The sequence below is a fragment of the Ambystoma mexicanum genome, chromosome 3p (assembly GCF_040938575.1).
Source record: "Ambystoma mexicanum isolate Mex_15411 chromosome 3p, UKY_AmexF1_1, whole genome shotgun sequence".
Lineage (NCBI taxonomy): Eukaryota > Metazoa > Chordata > Amphibia > Caudata > Ambystomatidae > Ambystoma > Ambystoma mexicanum.
Window position 1 is genome coordinate 772126653 of NC_090925.1, and position 18375 is coordinate 772145027.

The window sequence follows — 18375 nt, forward strand, 5'->3', positions numbered from 1 at the left end:
TGTGAGGGGGCTCAGGAATTACTCCAAGGCATGGAAGCTAGCATCTTATGTTACCCGACACCGGGTCCAGGTTCTGTTTTTGCAAGAAACAGATGCTTGAGGAAGCAGGAATACTACCTTTGCCAAGAGTTAGGGGAACAGATTCTATGGTGATTACTCAACGCAATCCAGGTTTGAGTGCCTACACTCACAAATAGATCCGGATGGTTGCTACGTAATAGTTCATTGTAAGCTGATGGGTAAGGAAGTGCTATTGGTGAACTCATATGGGCCCAACATAGATGACTCAGCATACTATACAGGGTTAGCGAAGGTTCTCATGACTTACCCATTCACGCCAATTATCTGGGGGGAGGCATAAACACCATCTTGAACTTGGACATGGATCGCACTGAATGCATTGAATGATAGACCTTAATTTGTGTGATGTATGGTGCACCTTACACCCAACTGCTCAGGGTTATACCTATTACTCATGGGTACACGACATGTCCTCCAGGATGATTTCTTTTTAATCTCGGACTACGGTGGGGCAGATGATGCTGGCCAACATACTCCCCCATAGATACTCGGATCACTCCCCTATAGTACTCCTTAAACTGGGGGGGTGGCCCACCGGGATCGTACAACGTGGCGATTCAAGTCCCTGGCCCTGCAAGATCTAGTATTTAGGAGTAGTATAGAGGACAATATCTGTGATTTCTTTCAAACCAATGATGATAATGCAGTGACGCAAGGTATACTTTGGCAGGCGTTCAAGGTATTTATAAGGGGTATGGCCATGTCTAGAGAATTTGGCGTGCCCAAAACTATTCATACGGATATAGCCCATAGCAAGAATATGCTCAAATCCTTGGAGAGACAATATGTGACGACACCCGCCCAAGCCACTTTGGCCGACATCAAAACCCAGCTCGAGGATTTCAAACGGCATGCGGACCGCAAGGTTAAATACCTTGCTAAACCTACCTCGGCTAGGAAATATGGAGATGGGGAGTGACAGGGCAGAATGTTGGCCGATGCGATCTGGGCAGAAAGAGGGCCAAATTATATAGTGGAAGTGCGGATGAATCCAGGCAAATACAGTACTGTGACCAGGGTGTTAATGGTGTCTTTTTGCAATTCTATGAATCCCTATACATAGCACAAGACTGAAAAGATGATGATAGTCTAGCGGTCCTGTTGGATTCCATTCCAATGTCGCTTCTCTCGGATAGTGCCAAAGGGCAGATAAAACTCCCTTCATGGTGGAGGAAATCTTACAAGTAGCGGGGGACTTGCCGAGAAATAAATCCCCAGGCCTGGATGGGTTGACCGCTGAATTGTATATGGAATACAGGGCTCTTCTAGCCCCATACCTATTGAAAGTATGGGAGGAATCAGTCAGAGTGGGACACCTTCTGGATACGCTCCGTAATGCTACAATTATAGTGCTACTGAAAACCGGCAAGCCCAGGGAGGAATGGGACTCTTATAGGCGGCTGTCTCCCATAAGTGTGGACATTAAAATCTATGCTAAAGTAATTACGAATAAGCTGCTACCATTGATGCCAGCACTGATACACCATGAACCATGCCTCTGAACTTCAGGCAGTTATTTAATGTTATGTCCAGCATCACACCTACGGCTCAAGCAGTGGCGGTCGCTCTAGATGCCCAAAAGCGTTTGATATGGTGCCCTGGTCGTTCCTGTTTGAGGAGCTACGTAAGTGTAATCTGGGCGATTCACTATATCAAACTGCTCTATATGTTCCCGACAGCCACCGTACAGGTCAATGGGATACACTCTAGGCAACTTATGCTGGGCAGTGGGACGCGCCAAGGCTGCCCACTATCGCCCATACTTTTTGCTCTGGCAATTGAGCCAATGACACACCTAATGCGGCACCTACACAGGAATCGAGGGATTCGAATATTGGGCCAACCCAAAATCATCTTGTTATACGCAGATGATGTGCTTTTGTATGTCAGAGATCCTCAAGACAATTTAGACCCTATCATGGAGGATGTCACCCGGGTTGGTCAATATTCATGATTCACTGTGAATTATCGGAAGTCTGAGGCGTTCCCCCTAACGGATAGCACATCTCGCCTTGGGGGAGGCTTTCCCATAAGAAATGGTCACCAGACCGAATCAAGAACATAGGTGTTATAATTTCCAGAGACAGAGGCACACTGATAGCGGATAATTTTGTATCTTGTGCTAGGTATGCGCATACAAAAATGGAGCTCTGGTCCAAACAGCCGCTGTCATTGGCTGGACTACTGGCGCTGATTAAAAGGGTCTTGATGCCCAAACTACTGTACATGTTTGTTAATGTGCCATTGTGGCCACGGAAGCAGTACTTTGGAGACCTACACAAGGACTTGTCTAGATTCATATGGCACTCTGGGGCAGTCGGGAAGAAATGGGAGGGCATGGCGAGACCCTAAAGCCAAGGGGGGGGGGCGTTCACCAACCCTGCACATGGAAATATACTGGCTGACTGCCCAGGTGCAGTTTGCCACTTATTTGTACGGTACAGACGGTTACCCGCCATATGCTAAACTGGAGTGGGCGGTGGCAGGGAATGTAGACATGAAATCCCTGATACTAGATACTAACTATACAGATGACTGTCCTTATGATCCTGTTCAGATAACACTAGTCGCCTGGAGAGCCATGTATTGAGAGAACTGCAGCATGCAGACCGTATTATCATTGGCTGCCACTATGGAACTTCCCTGCCCTTTCCCCTACGTGGAATGCTACACTGAGATTAAACTGGATTAAGATGGGCTTTCATACAATAGGGGACCTGTTTCCAGAGGTTCAGTTCTTGACACCTCACACCTGGTGGGCTGAGCATAGGGGTACGCCCATGGAGCTACTGCAGCACTATAGAATGCGGACTGCTGTGCAAAAAAGGTGGGAATGTTATCCGATTGAAACCCCCCGCGGCCCCCCAGAACATGCTGGTCACCCTAATATCCAACTCGTATGGCTACCGCAGGATACTTGCAGCCCTATACAAGGGAATTATCGACGAGGCCCCAACAATAGTAGACAAGGCCCGAGCAAGGTGGGTGGCGGAACTAGAGATGGATGTGACTGATGGACGCTGGAGGTCCATGTGTGTGTTGACTAAGGGCATATCCATGAATATGAGACTGAAACTAATCCACTATAAAATATTGCACATGTGACAATATACCCCACGCACGCTGGGGAAACTGTATGCTGAGCATGGGGGTTGCTGCCCGAGATGTGGGACTGGGGGTGCTGGGTATATACATATGTTGTGGTCCTGCCCGGAACTGGGAAGATTCTGGGAAAACGTCTATGGTGTATTATCTGCCATAGTTGTTAGACGGCTGGAACTGTTGCCGATGATTGGTATTTGGGGTGTGGAGCGAGCTCCCTGAGTAGCGATTACGCTCCTTTTGGAACATTGGATGTATGGTAGCCAAGAGCTGCATTTTGCATGAATGGAAAGACTTGTATCCTGCCAATGTAAAAGGCTGGCTGAAAGAGCTGACATGGGTTACTGACTGTGAGGACACATACTGAATGCTGCAGCTGATTGCTTCCCGACCGAAAGACACATGGAGTGAACTCTGGTCATTCCCTGCTAAAGACCAAGATAACGATGAGTAAAAGCTGTACCTGATCTATACGGTTAATATTGCAATGGTTGTATTTGCGATTGATGTTCTAATGATATGATTCGGACTGTGCTTGCCGAACATACATAAATAAAGTTTTTAAAAAAGGATGAAGGCAGGGATGATTTTCAGAAAAAGCTAGCAGACCGTTTTAAATCAAGCCTGAACTGATTGTCAGGTAGGGCTACAGGCTGTTTAGATGGGTGCCAATAGTGATTAACAGATAGTTGCTTGTAGTTACAAAGAAGTGCAGATCGATACTGTTAACAAGAAAATGTAGGTACTTATGTTGTTGTGGACGTTTATGGATCCTTCTTGTCTCTAAATAGGTGGATGGCTTATGTTTGCCTTGTTCATATTTTAGGTTCTGCACAGTATCTTGTTTATTAGTGGACACAGGACACAATTGTCCTTCTGAGTTCGAAGCGCCAGTCTGCGTGTGGTATTCGCGCACAGGCCGGCTTTCCGGATTCGCAGGGACAAAGATGGGCATTTACAATGATATAAGTCAAATACATTCTACAACCTCTTGACGACCCACACAAGTTACTGTGGTGAAACACGTGTTGAGGATGAAGACTATAATGAACAAAATAATTATGGATCTAAGACTATATGAACAAAATAATTGTGCAACTCAATGACTGAATAAGGCCAACATCTATTTTTGAATGAAAGAACTGAATATCCTATTGTGCTCCAAATCGTGATGCACATTGACAAGGATTTGATTTTGATTTGATTTTTTTTTATTTATAAATCGCACAAAACCCAGGGGTATCTGGGCGCTTTTACTTAAGAAAACAGTTGCCGTGGTTCAGGTTACAGAAAGGAAGCACATATGGTGATTTCATCATGAGGGAACCTATAGCAGTAATACAATACACGCAAAGTGCAAAAGTGAATTCAAGGTGAGTACATTCTTAGAGCCTTACCTCATGTTGCAGAGCGGCAGCACACACAAATGCAAGAGTCAATTCAGTGGGCATAAACATGGAGCCTTACCCCATGTTGCAGGGCAGCAGCACACACAGATGCAAGAGTCAATTCAGTGGGCATAAACATGGAGCCTTACCCCATGTTGCAGGGCAGCAGCACACACAGATGCAAGAGTCAATTCAGAGGGCAAAATCGGTATTAGAGCAAGGGTACTCGTCCTGGATCGTCCTGGTAGCAGACAGGGGTCTTAGAAGTGGGCCTCGAGAGGAGCGCCGGCAAAGCCAGCCGGCTCTCCCATAGGCCGAAATGACTAAAAGCCTGGCCAATCAGGAGCACCAACAAGAGTAACAACAAAGGTACCAGGCACTCCAGTGCATGCAGTGCGTGCGGCCATGATGGAATGGCTATGCATCAGTAAAAGAGGAGGCGATGCAGATGCAAAATCAAAGCAGGGAGAAACTGAAGAAACTAAAGAATGTCATTTGTATTACTTGGAATAATATGTGTGAAGATAAACATAAATACTCTCCTCAATCCTAAAGGTGCAAGGTAAAGGATTATGGAGAAGTTGTCTTCTCTACACTAACTTCCTCTGTAAAAGTTAAATCTTACAGCCCCTCTGTTACACACATTAAGGGAATAACATCTACCTCTAAAAAGAATGTAGAAGTTGAAAAACCTAACTTTTGTAGAACAAACTACAAGTTCCACAATCCTAGAGGGTCTGAGACGAAGAAGAGGGCTGAAGAGGCATGCAGATGTAATAGTCAGGCAATTAAGCCTAGCAGCCATTGCAGAAGTCAGGCACAAGACTATGAGGTGCACAAGGCCACAGCAAGAAAGCAGGAATAGAAGGTGCTGAAATACAGAATGGAAGGCTGGCTGTAGTAGCAGTATCAGAAGAGAAGCACGAGGCTGGCAAATCACTAGAAAGTGGCAGAATAGAAATGATACTGGAGCGTGGAGACTGCAGATTTCACCTGCAGGCTCCGAGAGAGTCCTTTTCTGTCAAATTCTCAGTTGCAGAGGCTGCACAGCGGAAGACGTGCAGGAGGCTGTGTCTTCTCCATGTGATATGATATGATATGATATGGCATTTATAACGCGTCTATAAACAAGTGTGTTAAGGCGCGACAAGGCACAGGAGGGGTAACAGAGGGAAGACAGAGACCTTTCTAGGCCAGGTGACATTGAGATCGCGCAAGTGCAGGTGAGGGGGGAGGGGAGAAGTGCGGGGGGACGGGGGAGTGCAGTACAAAAGATAACCGTAAAATAAATAAGATAAATAAATAAATAGGATGAATAAAGACAATAAATAAGAAGTGCGGCCAGCTGGTGGTAAGTACAAGGATAAGGGCAGACATCAGGTGTCAAGTGCTGATAGGGGGCTGTAGGGGTACAGAAACAATCCCTGAGTGCAAGGGTTGCCAGGGGGGCAGTGCAGGTATGCAACTGGCTGGGAGGGGACCTGGGCCTAAGATCAGAGGGCAGCCAGGTAAACCAGTGCAGTTTCAACCAGGAGATCAGCAGGGGAGCAGAGGAGAGAAAGCAGAAGCAAAGAGGAAGGTCTTGAGGTGCTTCTGGAACCGGAGATCGTTCTCCTCAAATTTCAGAGAGGCAGGGAGGCTGTTCCAGAGGGAGGCCCCAGCAGAAGAAAGAGATCTACCACCAACTCGTTGCTTGGAGAAGTGACTGACCCTAAGGGAGTTGGAGGCGGATGAGCGAAGAGCTCAAGAAGAAAGATATTTAGGAAGAGAGATTTGAAGGTATTGAGGCCCCAGGCCCCAGAAAGCCTTATGGATAATGCAGGGGGTTTTGAACTTAATCCTCGCGGCCACTGGGAGCCAGTGAGAGATTTCAGTCCTGGAGAGATACGATCCCTGGGCTTGAAGCCAAGGACAAGTCTTGCAGTGCTGTTTTGGATGAGTTGCAGAGGGCGGAGAGTAGAGGCAGGAAGATTTAGAAAGAGGCTGTTGCAGTAGTCCAGCCTAGAGAGAACCAGCGCTCTGGAGACAGTGACCTTCTGGGGGAAGGAGAGGAAAGGAAGAATACCTCTGAGGAGGTGCTGCTGGTAATGTGACTTCTGAGAGACGTTGGCGATGTGAGGAGAGAAAAGAAGAGTGTGGAGTCGAAGATGACCCCAAGGTTTTTAGCCTCACAGGTGGGAGCAGAAAGAGGGCCAAGAGAGGCTGGCCAGAGAGTGACAGGAAAGTAGGGAGCAGGTGTGCAGATGAGGAGAATCTCGGTCTTACTGGCATTAAGGCAGAGATCATTGGCAGAACAACACTCCTGGATAGCAGACAGACTTTCTTAAGAAGAGGATGCACAAGGGAGTGCTTCAGAGGGGAGCCGCGTTGCAGTGATTACAAAGCCGTGGAAGTGTGATAGACTAAGGCCAGAAGCAGAAGGCAAGCCGAGGGTCTCGGGAGAAAAAGGAAACTGTGACATGAAGTGGCCAGACCAAAGACACCCATGCCGGAGAAGGATGTGGGTATCCAGTAAGCCAAAGTATTAGAAGAAGCAGAGAAAGTCAGGGAAACAGTGCAACCCGCAGGATCAGTGTCACTGAAGCCGGTGAGTGAAGCACTGCGTTCAGGTGCACTGCGTGAGCCTTGCCGGTAACTGTCATCAGCTCCTAATTGACTCGTGTTAGAGTTAAGGAAAAGAAAAAACTGTTTGTTGTCATAGAAGTCTTCCCATCAAAATTGTAGCACTAGTGTGTAACGTTGAAAATCGCTATTCGCGTAAGAAGCTAAAGCACTTGAAACACATTGTTGGGGTATCTAAGACTGTTTGCTGTATAACGAAGCGGTCACATGTCTCTAATTAAGCTGAGAGAATGCTTCCTAAACATTACTGAATACTGAATGTTTAGGAAGCATTGCTACTTGTATACGAGTTACAAGTAACAGAGTGAAAACTATTTGTGTGTGCCCATTTACAATTCCCGAAAGAAGTCTGAACTTCATTCTTTACCAGTATACAGGAACACGTTTTATTCCAATTTAAACCTCAGAAAGGTTGTGTGTACCTTTTTTGTGTTTTCACCTTGAAGACTCAACTCTATACTATAGCCAAAATTGACACTTATTCTATTTCAAGAAGAAAAGACTAAAAGCCTTTAAGAGAAAAACAAGCATTACCCTAGCCAGTAGGTCTCCCCTGTTTAGAGGGAAACCTGAATTGACAAGCGTTAAAGAACCAACTGTCTAGTGAAGTTGATAACAGACAAGTGGCATAAGGAGCGAGTACCCCATTGTTACCTGAAGCCGAGAGAGTGGCACATAAGCTTCTGGGTAATAACTTAGGTTGACAACTGGCAGAAAAGTGGGAACAAAACTGGGCAAGGGAGCCAAATGCTTGTAAAGAAAACCCTGAAGTAGAAGACAACCTGTGGTGTAGCAGACTGCTAAACGAGAAGGGAAAGAGTCTTGTGAGCAGAAGCAGGTTGGTTTTGTGGTAGTTAGACAGATTGAAGAGGCAAAGAGGCTGCCCCTTTTAAGAAAGCCATTAAAAGGAAGAGTGCCTTGCCTACCTGAAGAGGTTGAATGTATGGTTGAAATCTACCTAATAATTCACAATTACTGAACCAGTAGTAGTTACACTTGAACTGTGGTGGTAAAAGTGTCAGCAGATGTCACATTGAAGTGGTTGAAACAATAACATCCTATGGGATAAAGGTGACTGTTCTCATAGTACCAACAGTGGAAGTGTGGTTGTTGAAACTAGAAGCAGCAGCACAGGGAAAACATCCTGCTAAATATACCAAATGTAAAGTCGTAACAGAGGAAGCTGTACAGAAGTGTATGTTATTGACATTTGTGGAATATCGCACTTTCTTTTGAGCTGTGGCAATTTATCCAGAAGATCCAGAAGCAGAGACAATTAATAATCATAACCAGGATTACCATTGGTGCTATTTTCTTTCTGGAAGTCGAAAGAGGATCTTTTCACCCCGGAACAAAGAATTGTTACCAGTGGATTGTTTGTTTGGTGAACTTTGTTCTGACTTTGAACTTTCAAGAACTGGTTAAAAACCTTTCTTTTCTTTTGTTCAACATGTTGAAGTGACTTTGAAGCCTGGGGAAGGCACCTTTCCCAGGTGAGGAGAAAGCCATTCTGATACTGTGTTAATATTAGTTATTATATTGTGTTGCTATATAATCTTTGTTGTATATTGGTTGTTTAGTGTGAGGGCCAGTTTACCCATGCTAGAGAGTGTTCCCTTAGCCTTTAAACTAGGTAGGGAATTCCTCTGTGGAGTAGGGCAAGCAAGGTATTTTCTCACTATTTTTTCTTTAATAAAATGGCATATTTTGAGAAATCTACAAGCAGTTGCCCTCTTCGCAATACTGACCCCTCACATAGACCATTCGCGTCTGTGCTTCCATGTATTTGCATTCCATGCGCTTGCATATTGGTAAGGGCTTTGGCTTCAATTCACTTTTTGTTAGTCACGTAATGTGGGACAGAATTAAAATCGTATGCACCATAGGAATGTTGGGGGCCCTACCAAGGCCCTTTTTTCTGTGTGTTAAACAATTGTTGATTTGTGGATTGTTGATTTTGTTTTAACTTGTGTTAGGGAGAATTCTCTCTTTAGGCTGAATTTCCTAACCTAGTGAGACCCCAGCAGCTTTGCTGGATTTCTGGAGTTTGTTTTTTTCTCCTGCCAAGAGTGAGACTATTTTTCTCCCACTCTTGGACATGATTTATGGTGTTCCTTTTTTTTTTTTTTTTAATTCTTTTTTTATTAGGCAGCGTGGCAGCAAAACAACAGGCGAACAGCGCCCAGCAGGTACATACTGACAATACAGTGCATGGTATGGTGTTCCTTTAACTGTTAATGGCCCTCATTACGACCCTGGCAGAAGTAACTGACCTGACCGCCATAGCGTAAATAGCGTTTCCGCCATTGCACGACGGAGTAAAGTGCGGCTAATTCTGACCCATCGGGCACGAGCACTACGCCATGGCGGAAGTGCAAAGTCCGCGATGGCGGAAATGTCCCCAAAACGCCCCTCACCGCCGTCGTACGGCGCCCTAGGTGCAATTCCGCCACCCATCATAGCGGTCACCGTAATGAGCGGTAATCGCAAAATACGGTGACCGTAAATATACGGAAACGGAAGTAAAAACATGGTCCCGGAACGGGAAACAGCACGCCGTACACCTATAAAATCAGAATCCCAACACAAGCATCAAAAATCCTACCCTGAGACACATCCCAACCCGTTAGCCACCCTAGTGAAAACAATAAAAATGGGAAAAGTTGCGAAAAAAGCGTGCGACCGCAAGCGGCAGGTCCACTTCTCCCATGAGGAACTCACCGTGCTCACAGAGACCCTCCAGGAGAATGCTGCCGTCGTCTTCTCGACGCAAATGACCAGGACGGCACTTGCGAACAAGAAGGCCATATGGGCCCTGGTGGCACAGCGGGTAAGTGCGGTGGGGACCGCAACCCACAGCAATGCAGAAAGCGATGGGACGACTTGCGGATACGCGTACGGAGCATACTATCAGCCAACCGTAGCATTGCCACAGCTACCGGGGGAGGATCGGAATCACCCATCAAGTTGACCCCCTGGGAAGAAATCTGTGCCTCCACCATTGGAATGGAGAGTATAGAGGGAGTCGGAGGGATGGAGAAAGGAGTGCAGACATCCGAAGAATCAGGTAGGTGGGCCAAATAAAACAATGCTAAATCCACAATATCCAATCATGTGAAGTACCATGTGTCCACATAGTGCAACAGAAACACATGTCCAGGAGAACGTCCACATACATTGGCCTGATAGCACACTTTAAAACTCACATTAAATACATAAATAATTAAAAATCCTAAAAACACCCTCTACACGTGCAGCATGCACACCCTAACTGCAGGCTGCAAAACAACTGCATCCTCAATCCACACAAAAATGAAACCACCTCCAAGGCCCTGACCCAAATCACCCTCAGGTACCACCCCAATGCATGTGATACATTGCCATTCCAATTTCCACAGACCCATAAATAACGCTCGCCCTCCTTTACTCCACCACAGGGTCCGATTCAAACGACGAGCTTCAGGACACCCCTACCAGCACACCTGCAAAGAGGGCCAAGACCAACGGCCAAAGACCCTCCACCTCAGCTGCACGGATCAAGACACGGCAGCAGCACAAATCAAGTGGCAGCACACAGGAGGGGACTTCAACAGGCACCCCAGCAGCCAGCATGCCCACAACAGCAGCACCACAGGTCCCCCCAATGGATGCCACAGAAGGCACTGGTTCTGGTGGCAGCAGCACCATAGGTGACACTGCATTAATGGCAGCATGCTCCGACACAGAAAATGGTGCTGTCGATGTAGGATCCATCCATGACCTGTCTCAATCCCCGTTTGTTTCATCCCGTACACCATGAGGATACCACGCAGGGGCACCCACAAGACGACGACTGGCCATCCCCCACAAGCCCTGTGGCAAGGCAACATGAGGTGATCAGACCCTCTGTGACACCACCGCAAATGGCCATGGCCCAGCAGAGGCAACAGTCCCTCGACCAGGTGATCGTGCAACAGCAGCAACTGGCCACGCTCCTCAAGGAGCATGCTGATGAATGTGAGGGTACTAAGGCAGCCATAGAAACATCAACTGAGACACTTAGGTCAGAAATGGAGAGAAGCACAGAGACACAAAGGGCACAAATGGAGAGAAGCACAGAGACACTAAGGGCACAAATGGAGAGAAGCACCTAGAGCCTGAGGGTAGAAATGGAGAGAAGCACCGAGAGCCTGAGGGGGGAACTGCATGCGACGTCCAAAGACGTATGTGGTGAACTTGCCGCTGTGCGCCGTGTGCTCACTGAGCTCTCACAAACCCTTAGGGACATGCATGGACGTGAGCAGGCAGAGACATCATCCGTTGCAAGTTCCGTCCAGGGCAGCCCCCAACGTAGATCTGGGAGGAACCTGCGCTCCACAGGCAGGGGTGCCCCTGATACCCGGAGAGGGGGCTTGCAATAGCGTCTGCCCACTGACAATGAGCATCTTTGGACACTGGTGTTCGGGGGGGAGGTAGGAGGGTGGAGGGGGTGTGTTGGGCTTTCTTGGGTGGCGGGTCGATGGGGTGTGTAACATAATTTCACATATGCTATAAACATTTCACAATCATCCAATGAGATGTGTGGACATTGATCTTTGTGTACGAGGCCTTTATAGGCGTACAGTCCATATTGTGCATGTTCCAGACACACACAGTGCCACAAGTCCCGTGTCCATGTATCAGCCACCAGGCGTGAGTGCTAGAAGCATGAATCTATGAGAATCTGACGAATTTCACGGCCCTCCTGTGCCTCACGGACTCCTTGAGGTGCTGCCACATCCCCACCCTCATCATGACCATCTTCAGGTGCTTGCAGTCCTGCGTCAGGGGGCATGGGCACATTTCTATGTACGCACATGTTGTGTAGCATGACACATGCCATGACCATCTTTGCAACCTTCTCATGGCGGTACAGGAGTGCCCCGCCAGACCTGCTGAGGCAGCGGAAACGAGTCTTCAGTAGGCCGAATGCCTGTTCTATGACTACACGGGTACGTGAGTGGGCATGGTTGTAGTCCTCCTCATGCTGGTTCTGTGGGTTCCGGAGTGGTGTAAGGAGCCATCTCTTCAGTGGATACCCGGCATCACCTGTATGTGGACAATAAAGGATGTTTGTGGAATGACATAGCTACGTACGCATCCCCCCCCCTTCCTGCCAGGTCATTGGCGCATCACATACCCCACATTATCATGCATGAAATGACACTCACCGAGTAGCCAGGATCTGTTCCCTGCGTGTCGCTCCATGCAGCGTGGTATTGTAGAGTTCCTCAAGACCATAGAATCATGGGTTGATCCAGGAAATCGGGCACAACAAGGTGTAATGATCCTGTTGGAGTCACACACCATTTGTACATTAAGAGAATGATATTGTTTTCGGTTGCGGTACTGGGCCTCCATGGCATGTGGCACAACCAATTCCACATGGGTGCAGTCGATGGCACCAATGCAACCCGGTATGCCGGCAAGTGCATGGAATCCCACTTTTGTGTTCGTAATTTCCTGCTCCGAGCGTGGTAGAGAGATGTAGTCGTCTGCGTGCTTCAGGAGGGCATCGAGCACTTGCGATAGTGTCCGTGACAACAGTGGCTGTGAAATGCCATGCAACTGTCCGACTGTGTGCTGGTAGGTGCCTGTGGCCAGGAAGTGTAGTACAGACACCACCTTCAGTAGGGGTGGGATGGCGGTTGGGCTATCTATCATGCTGGCAAGGTCAGCGTGTGTCATGTCCACAATGGCGGTTATGGTGTCCCGGTCCAAACGGTAGAGGGTGTGGATCTGCTCATCAGTGAGGTTGAACGGATGAGCTCGGAGGCGTGGGATTGCGGGCTGCCTGCGTGGTGGTAGTGGCTGTGCTGGTGGGCCTTGCTGGCCCTGCCTTGCCCTCCTCCTCCTCCTCCGTCTCCTCTGTGCGGCCGGTTGTTGTAGTAGTTGGTGTTCGTCTTCTTCTTGAAGTTGGAGTACTTGCAGTGCTATCAGGTCCCCCAGGGCCAACATCGCTAGTCCTGCCGGTAGCATTTTGGAGTGGGTGTGGTTGTGGGAGGAGTTTGGGTGTGCAATTTATGTGTTTTCAGGCAGTATAGCCCCCACCTGTGGTGATTCATTCCACCTGTGCAAGCTGCAATCCCCTTTGGGCGAGCACGTCCCGCACACAACGCTGCAATTCGACGCATGGCATCTTGCTATTACAATCATGTATTTAATCCCGATGGCAGTGGAATATTGGTTCATATGTTCATTCTGCTATGGGCCCATTGTTTCACATACTATCTTTACAGTCGCGAACAAACTTGTGAAGGGTCAGTGGAATGTAGCACTCGTTTAACGCTGGACCCTCATGCAGCACTGTACCGAGGTTCACCGACGGGCGGGGCGTCCCATTTGTGAGTGAAGCCAGTTGCCATTTTCACACACTGCCGCACTACATGGATGAATTTGTGATTTCAAGCGGTCAAAGATGCCTTTTCGACGTGATGTTGCAAATGTGGAATTCGAAGGACAGCGCTTTCAGTTTTCAGCTAGCGGCGAGGAGACGCCCACAGGTCTGACTGCAGATATTAAGTTCTATTGTTTAATGTCCTTGGGACAGGGGCCATGGCGAGAATGCAATGATTGATATGAATAGTATGGGATGCGCAATAGCGTAGTGGACGATAAGGCAGGACGTTCCCAAATACATGTTACTTCACAACACTAGAATTCCGGGCTGGAGCACAGTGGATTTTGCAGACTGCATTACGCACAGACTCAATGGAAATTTCACATGTTATGTGAGTAAATAATCAGGCGTTTTCATACCGGGATGAGGGTATGATGTATGGATGCATGGACAGATGATTTAATTGAGAGTTTACCATGTACATGGCTTTTTGGAATCTATCCACTTCCCCTGCGCTATGTGATGCAGAGCTGCCATAGTGGGACCATCGTCTATCTGCCCTTGTTGAACCCTCCCTGTCTCGACGCGCCTTCAAACACTTGTGTCTATGCACGTTACTAATCCCATCTAATGGATTCTGTTTTAACAGACGCATGCACACAAACACTCGTTTGTAATAGTGTATTCACCTCGATTTATATAGTTATGATTCGCAAGTGATTTTTGGGTGGGAATAATCCTTTTGAGTGGGCTAACATGCATATGGCTGTAGATTTAGTGTGATCATTGAAGTGAGTAATTCAAATTAAGTTCTGATGCCCATACCATTCTTTTTCATTTCATTTGGGTGACAGGTATCTCCTCCCCTTTTGCCGCTGCCATCTGTATGCCACTCCTGCAGATGGCTTTTACTCCCGACACCTGCTGCTTCGTGTTAATCAGTGGAGCACCATTACGATCTTATGGGACGATCGCCAATGGGCCACATGGCCTTACGCAGTACTAGTGGCTAGGAGCAACATATCGACCTTTCAGCTGGACTAGTGCCTACCTAATGGGACGGCCCTGCGGTTGTAGGCGCTTCCATGTTGCCTTTTTGAACGTGTATGTAGCCCCTGTGTACCATGAAGGAACAGGGCGTCACACAAGCAGAAGCTGGTCATTTATTGCGGATGCAGCCCACAATACTGAAATGTATTTTGGAGTTCATGACCTAATGGCTGTATGGGCTTGGTGATTTTGTAGTGCATTAAATTTCTATTATGATATTAACCGTGTAGCGTTATTCTTTGCAAGTAATGTAGCATATTCCTATTTGTGGAGCGATGTATTGTGAGTAGATCTGCATTGGGTTCCGGCTTCTGGTTATAGTTGCGTGGTACTGTACTTGGCGCGTTTGCCTACGTAGCCCAGTGAGGTCAGGGATAGGGGCTGCCATTATGACTGTTTTAATGATGTCATGCTCAGGGGCGGGGGATTAGCTTTTGTGTAACAGATGCCGGTCAGCCAGGTGGATTGGTGGAATGATGTGATTATCAGAAAATGGCTGGTCACAGGTGCCTGTGTTTGCGTGCGTTTCTTGGAGGGAGACTGAGGTCATGTCCATTGGAATAGCTTCTGTATTCGTGCCATCTGTGCCCTGCAGCTCCCATTGGCCCCTCTTGAGATGGGCCTGGCTGCTCAGTCACTCTGCCAACTTGTGTGGTACATGCTTATGCTGATGGTTGGTTTGTTTACTGGCAAGAGTACAGGGCTGGTGCAGTCTCCCTCAGGTTACTGCTTTGAATGTTGCCATACACTGGTGTCAAGCGATGGGGGCCTGTTGTTGTTTTGTCTCATATTTCAGTTCATATTGCTGTACTTGACCCTTCACGTGCCTGTGCTGCATCAGTACGGCAATGGTGACATGGCAAATATGGATGGCCACTCACAAGGCACTTGGAGCCCCTACATTCATTTGTTCGTTGGCATGCATGGGTGACTTGTACATTTCACTGGTTGCATTGTGTGACTTCATTGCACCTACGAGGAGTTGTGCAATGTGGCCAGGGAGTGGTGTACAGGCACTCAGTAGGGCCATTTACGGTTGGTTCGCGTTGCCGTTCTTCTCACCATGGCGGAATGGTACTTTCCGCCATGCTTGATGGCGTTAGGTAAATGTCCGCTAGGGTCAGAATTCGCGTACCGTTGCGCCATGGTGGTAATTACGGTTTCGCATGGCGCGCGTGCGCGTACTTGGTGCAGTTAGCGTTGGCGTTCACTACGGTGTCGCTAATGGCATCGTACTTTACGGTGACGGGTCATAATCGCACCGAGCGCTATTCGATGGCGGTATTGCATTTCCGCCATCGTTTTTCGATTTCCGCCAGGGTCGTAATGAGGGCCATGTGTTTTATGGGCTATGGGGTCCTTTACTCCATAGGGTCTCATGTGTTTTTACTATGTGTTACACAGCACCCTCCGTGCAGTAACGCAGGGGTGTCATAGTGACACCCCACCATAGACTCCATACCCTGGGACTGACTACTGTCTCTCAGGGCATGTAAAGTCACCATTGGCTTTACTAGTCCCAAATTATCAATGGAAACCAGTACAAACCATCATATTGTGGACGTACTGGTCGGGGCAATTCGATTGCCCCGGGGTCTGTTAGTCGAGGGGGCACGTCTCCATCCCCCCTGATCGAGTTTTGGCTGGTGGCAGTGGATACTACTTTTTATATTCGACCGCAAATATATCCCTATGGGATTTTCCCATTGTTCGAGGCTACCAACTTTAATTATTTAATTCTCATAGCCTCAAACATACCGCCGGTTTATTTATTTAATATTAATTTGCCGGTTGGTATTTTTTGCCAGGACTCGATTCTAAAATGGCATTTGTGTTCTCTTCTGGGACTCCAACCCAAGTCGAGCCCTTTGTTCCACTTTTTGGCGGGCTTCTCCACAGAAGCCTCCAAAAGTGGTGCCACTCTGTCTGGGTACCACAGGGGATGTGGGAGGGGGTTTAGGCACCCTGGACTGAGTTGCCTTGGTAACTCAAGTCGCACTCTCGTGTGATTGGCCCAAGTGGTGAGCCGGCCGGCTCACCACTTAGCATGTTTGACTGACAGCTAGGCTGAGTGAATGGAGGTGTGCTGCATAAAAGCAGGGCTTTGGGGACTGGAACTTCAGAAGTCGCCACAGGACCTGAGAATCCGACGAGGGAGAAGCTGAGCCGACCTACCACGACAACACCACCGGTGGAGCCCTGCGGAACCGACTCACCACTTCCCGACGACAGAGAAGATCTCCCGACTGGAGAGGCTTCTTCCCCTGACTGGTGGGCACAACCAGTTTACCTTCTTCTCTTCGCATCCCAGGCCGTCTTGTGGTCGAATTGCCCGTGCCAAGCACCCCGGCAACCGGATAGCCACTTACCACTTGACCGCAAATAAAAGGACTACTCCTTTTACCTGAGAACTCCGCGGCTGGTTTCTTCCCTGGCAGTGCAACGGACTCCTGTCTTCCTCCCCGACGAGATCCTCTCTTCCCTCGGACGAAGCACCGACTTGCATCCGCTGCCAGGAACAACTGCCCCCGCTGGAGTATTCTCACCACTTCAAGGTACCGTGTCCGCCAGGCCTCCCTTTCTAAAGATTGCTACAAGGTAATAATAACCCCTTAACCTTCTGGACTGGGCTGGCCGCCTTGACCCTCTAACTGGTCCCTTTCTTTTGGTCCAACTCTTTTTGAACCTTTGCAAGACTCTTGTGCACTGCAACCGTGTGACCTTGGACACATTTCGTTTTGATCCTCTTAAAGTGGATCCGGCCTGCTGAACTCTAAACTCACGGTTTTACTTTGCCTTACTCTCTTGTCGTGTTCTTAAGAAAAGTGTTGGGATCTGTTTCAATTTATACTCTGCTTTTCTCTCCCTTTTTTAAACGAATCATTAGAGTGCCATCTGTGTTAAGCGCTCACCGCTGTCTGAAAATAAGTGGGGCTTTACTAAAGAATTGTCTAATATTCTTTTGAGGGAGTGTATATCTTTTAGTGACCGTGTTTTTGAATTGCTTACTAATAGTGCCTGTGTGTTTTTCTAGATGTGGATTTAAATAAATAATTATATCTCTTTTACACCAAGCTCTGATCAGTGTTTACTTGTTCTACTGTGTTCTTTTTGACCTATTGTGAATACTCTGTATACTGCCTAACTCTTCTTGAGGGAAGTCTGACTGCTCAGCCACAACTACCAAGTGAATCTGTGTTACAGACTGCTACCAAGTGGGTTTACTGCCAAACACCTGTAGTCTTAAATCTTTTGCAGTGGTCCCAGAGGGAACTGCACAGGTTTCTGCCTAACAACTTGGTTTTACTTTTTGTACTTAAGTGAAAGGTGGATTTGTGGATTATTGATTGTGTTTTAATCTGGTTACTTTGTATTTTAAGTGAAAGGTTTTACATAAACCAAACACTAATAACAAACATTTTAAAAATTCCCTTTCCCTTTTTATAAATAGTCTCTCTGTTTTCTCTTGTTCTTTAGTCTGTTTTAGTGTTATTTGCATTTGATACGCCCACCATTACGCCCCGGGGTCCCCACTATCCTTGGGTTGATTCACCTGCTCTTGTGAAGGTTCTCAGGCTCTTGCACAGTCACTGGGTGAAGGTTCTCTTCCTGTTTTCCCTTTGCGACTGCTTTCTCAGCGTCTTTCCGTTTCCCGCGGCTTCCCTTCAGCACGCTGGTTTTGGATTGGGCTCTTGCAGGCCAGGGTCTGCTTTCTGGGGTCGAAGAACGCCCACGACTCTCATCCGCTCTCCTGGCATCTCTTCAGCACCTCCC

General features: G+C 47.7%; 1 protein-coding gene across 3 annotated transcripts in view; it reads left to right on the plus strand.

Moving 5' to 3' along the window:
• Positions 1 to 18375, plus strand: part of LOC138580850 (zinc finger protein 232-like) — a 298959-nt gene that overhangs the window by 157210 nt on the left and 123374 nt on the right. The gene's annotated exons all lie outside the window — the stretch shown is intronic.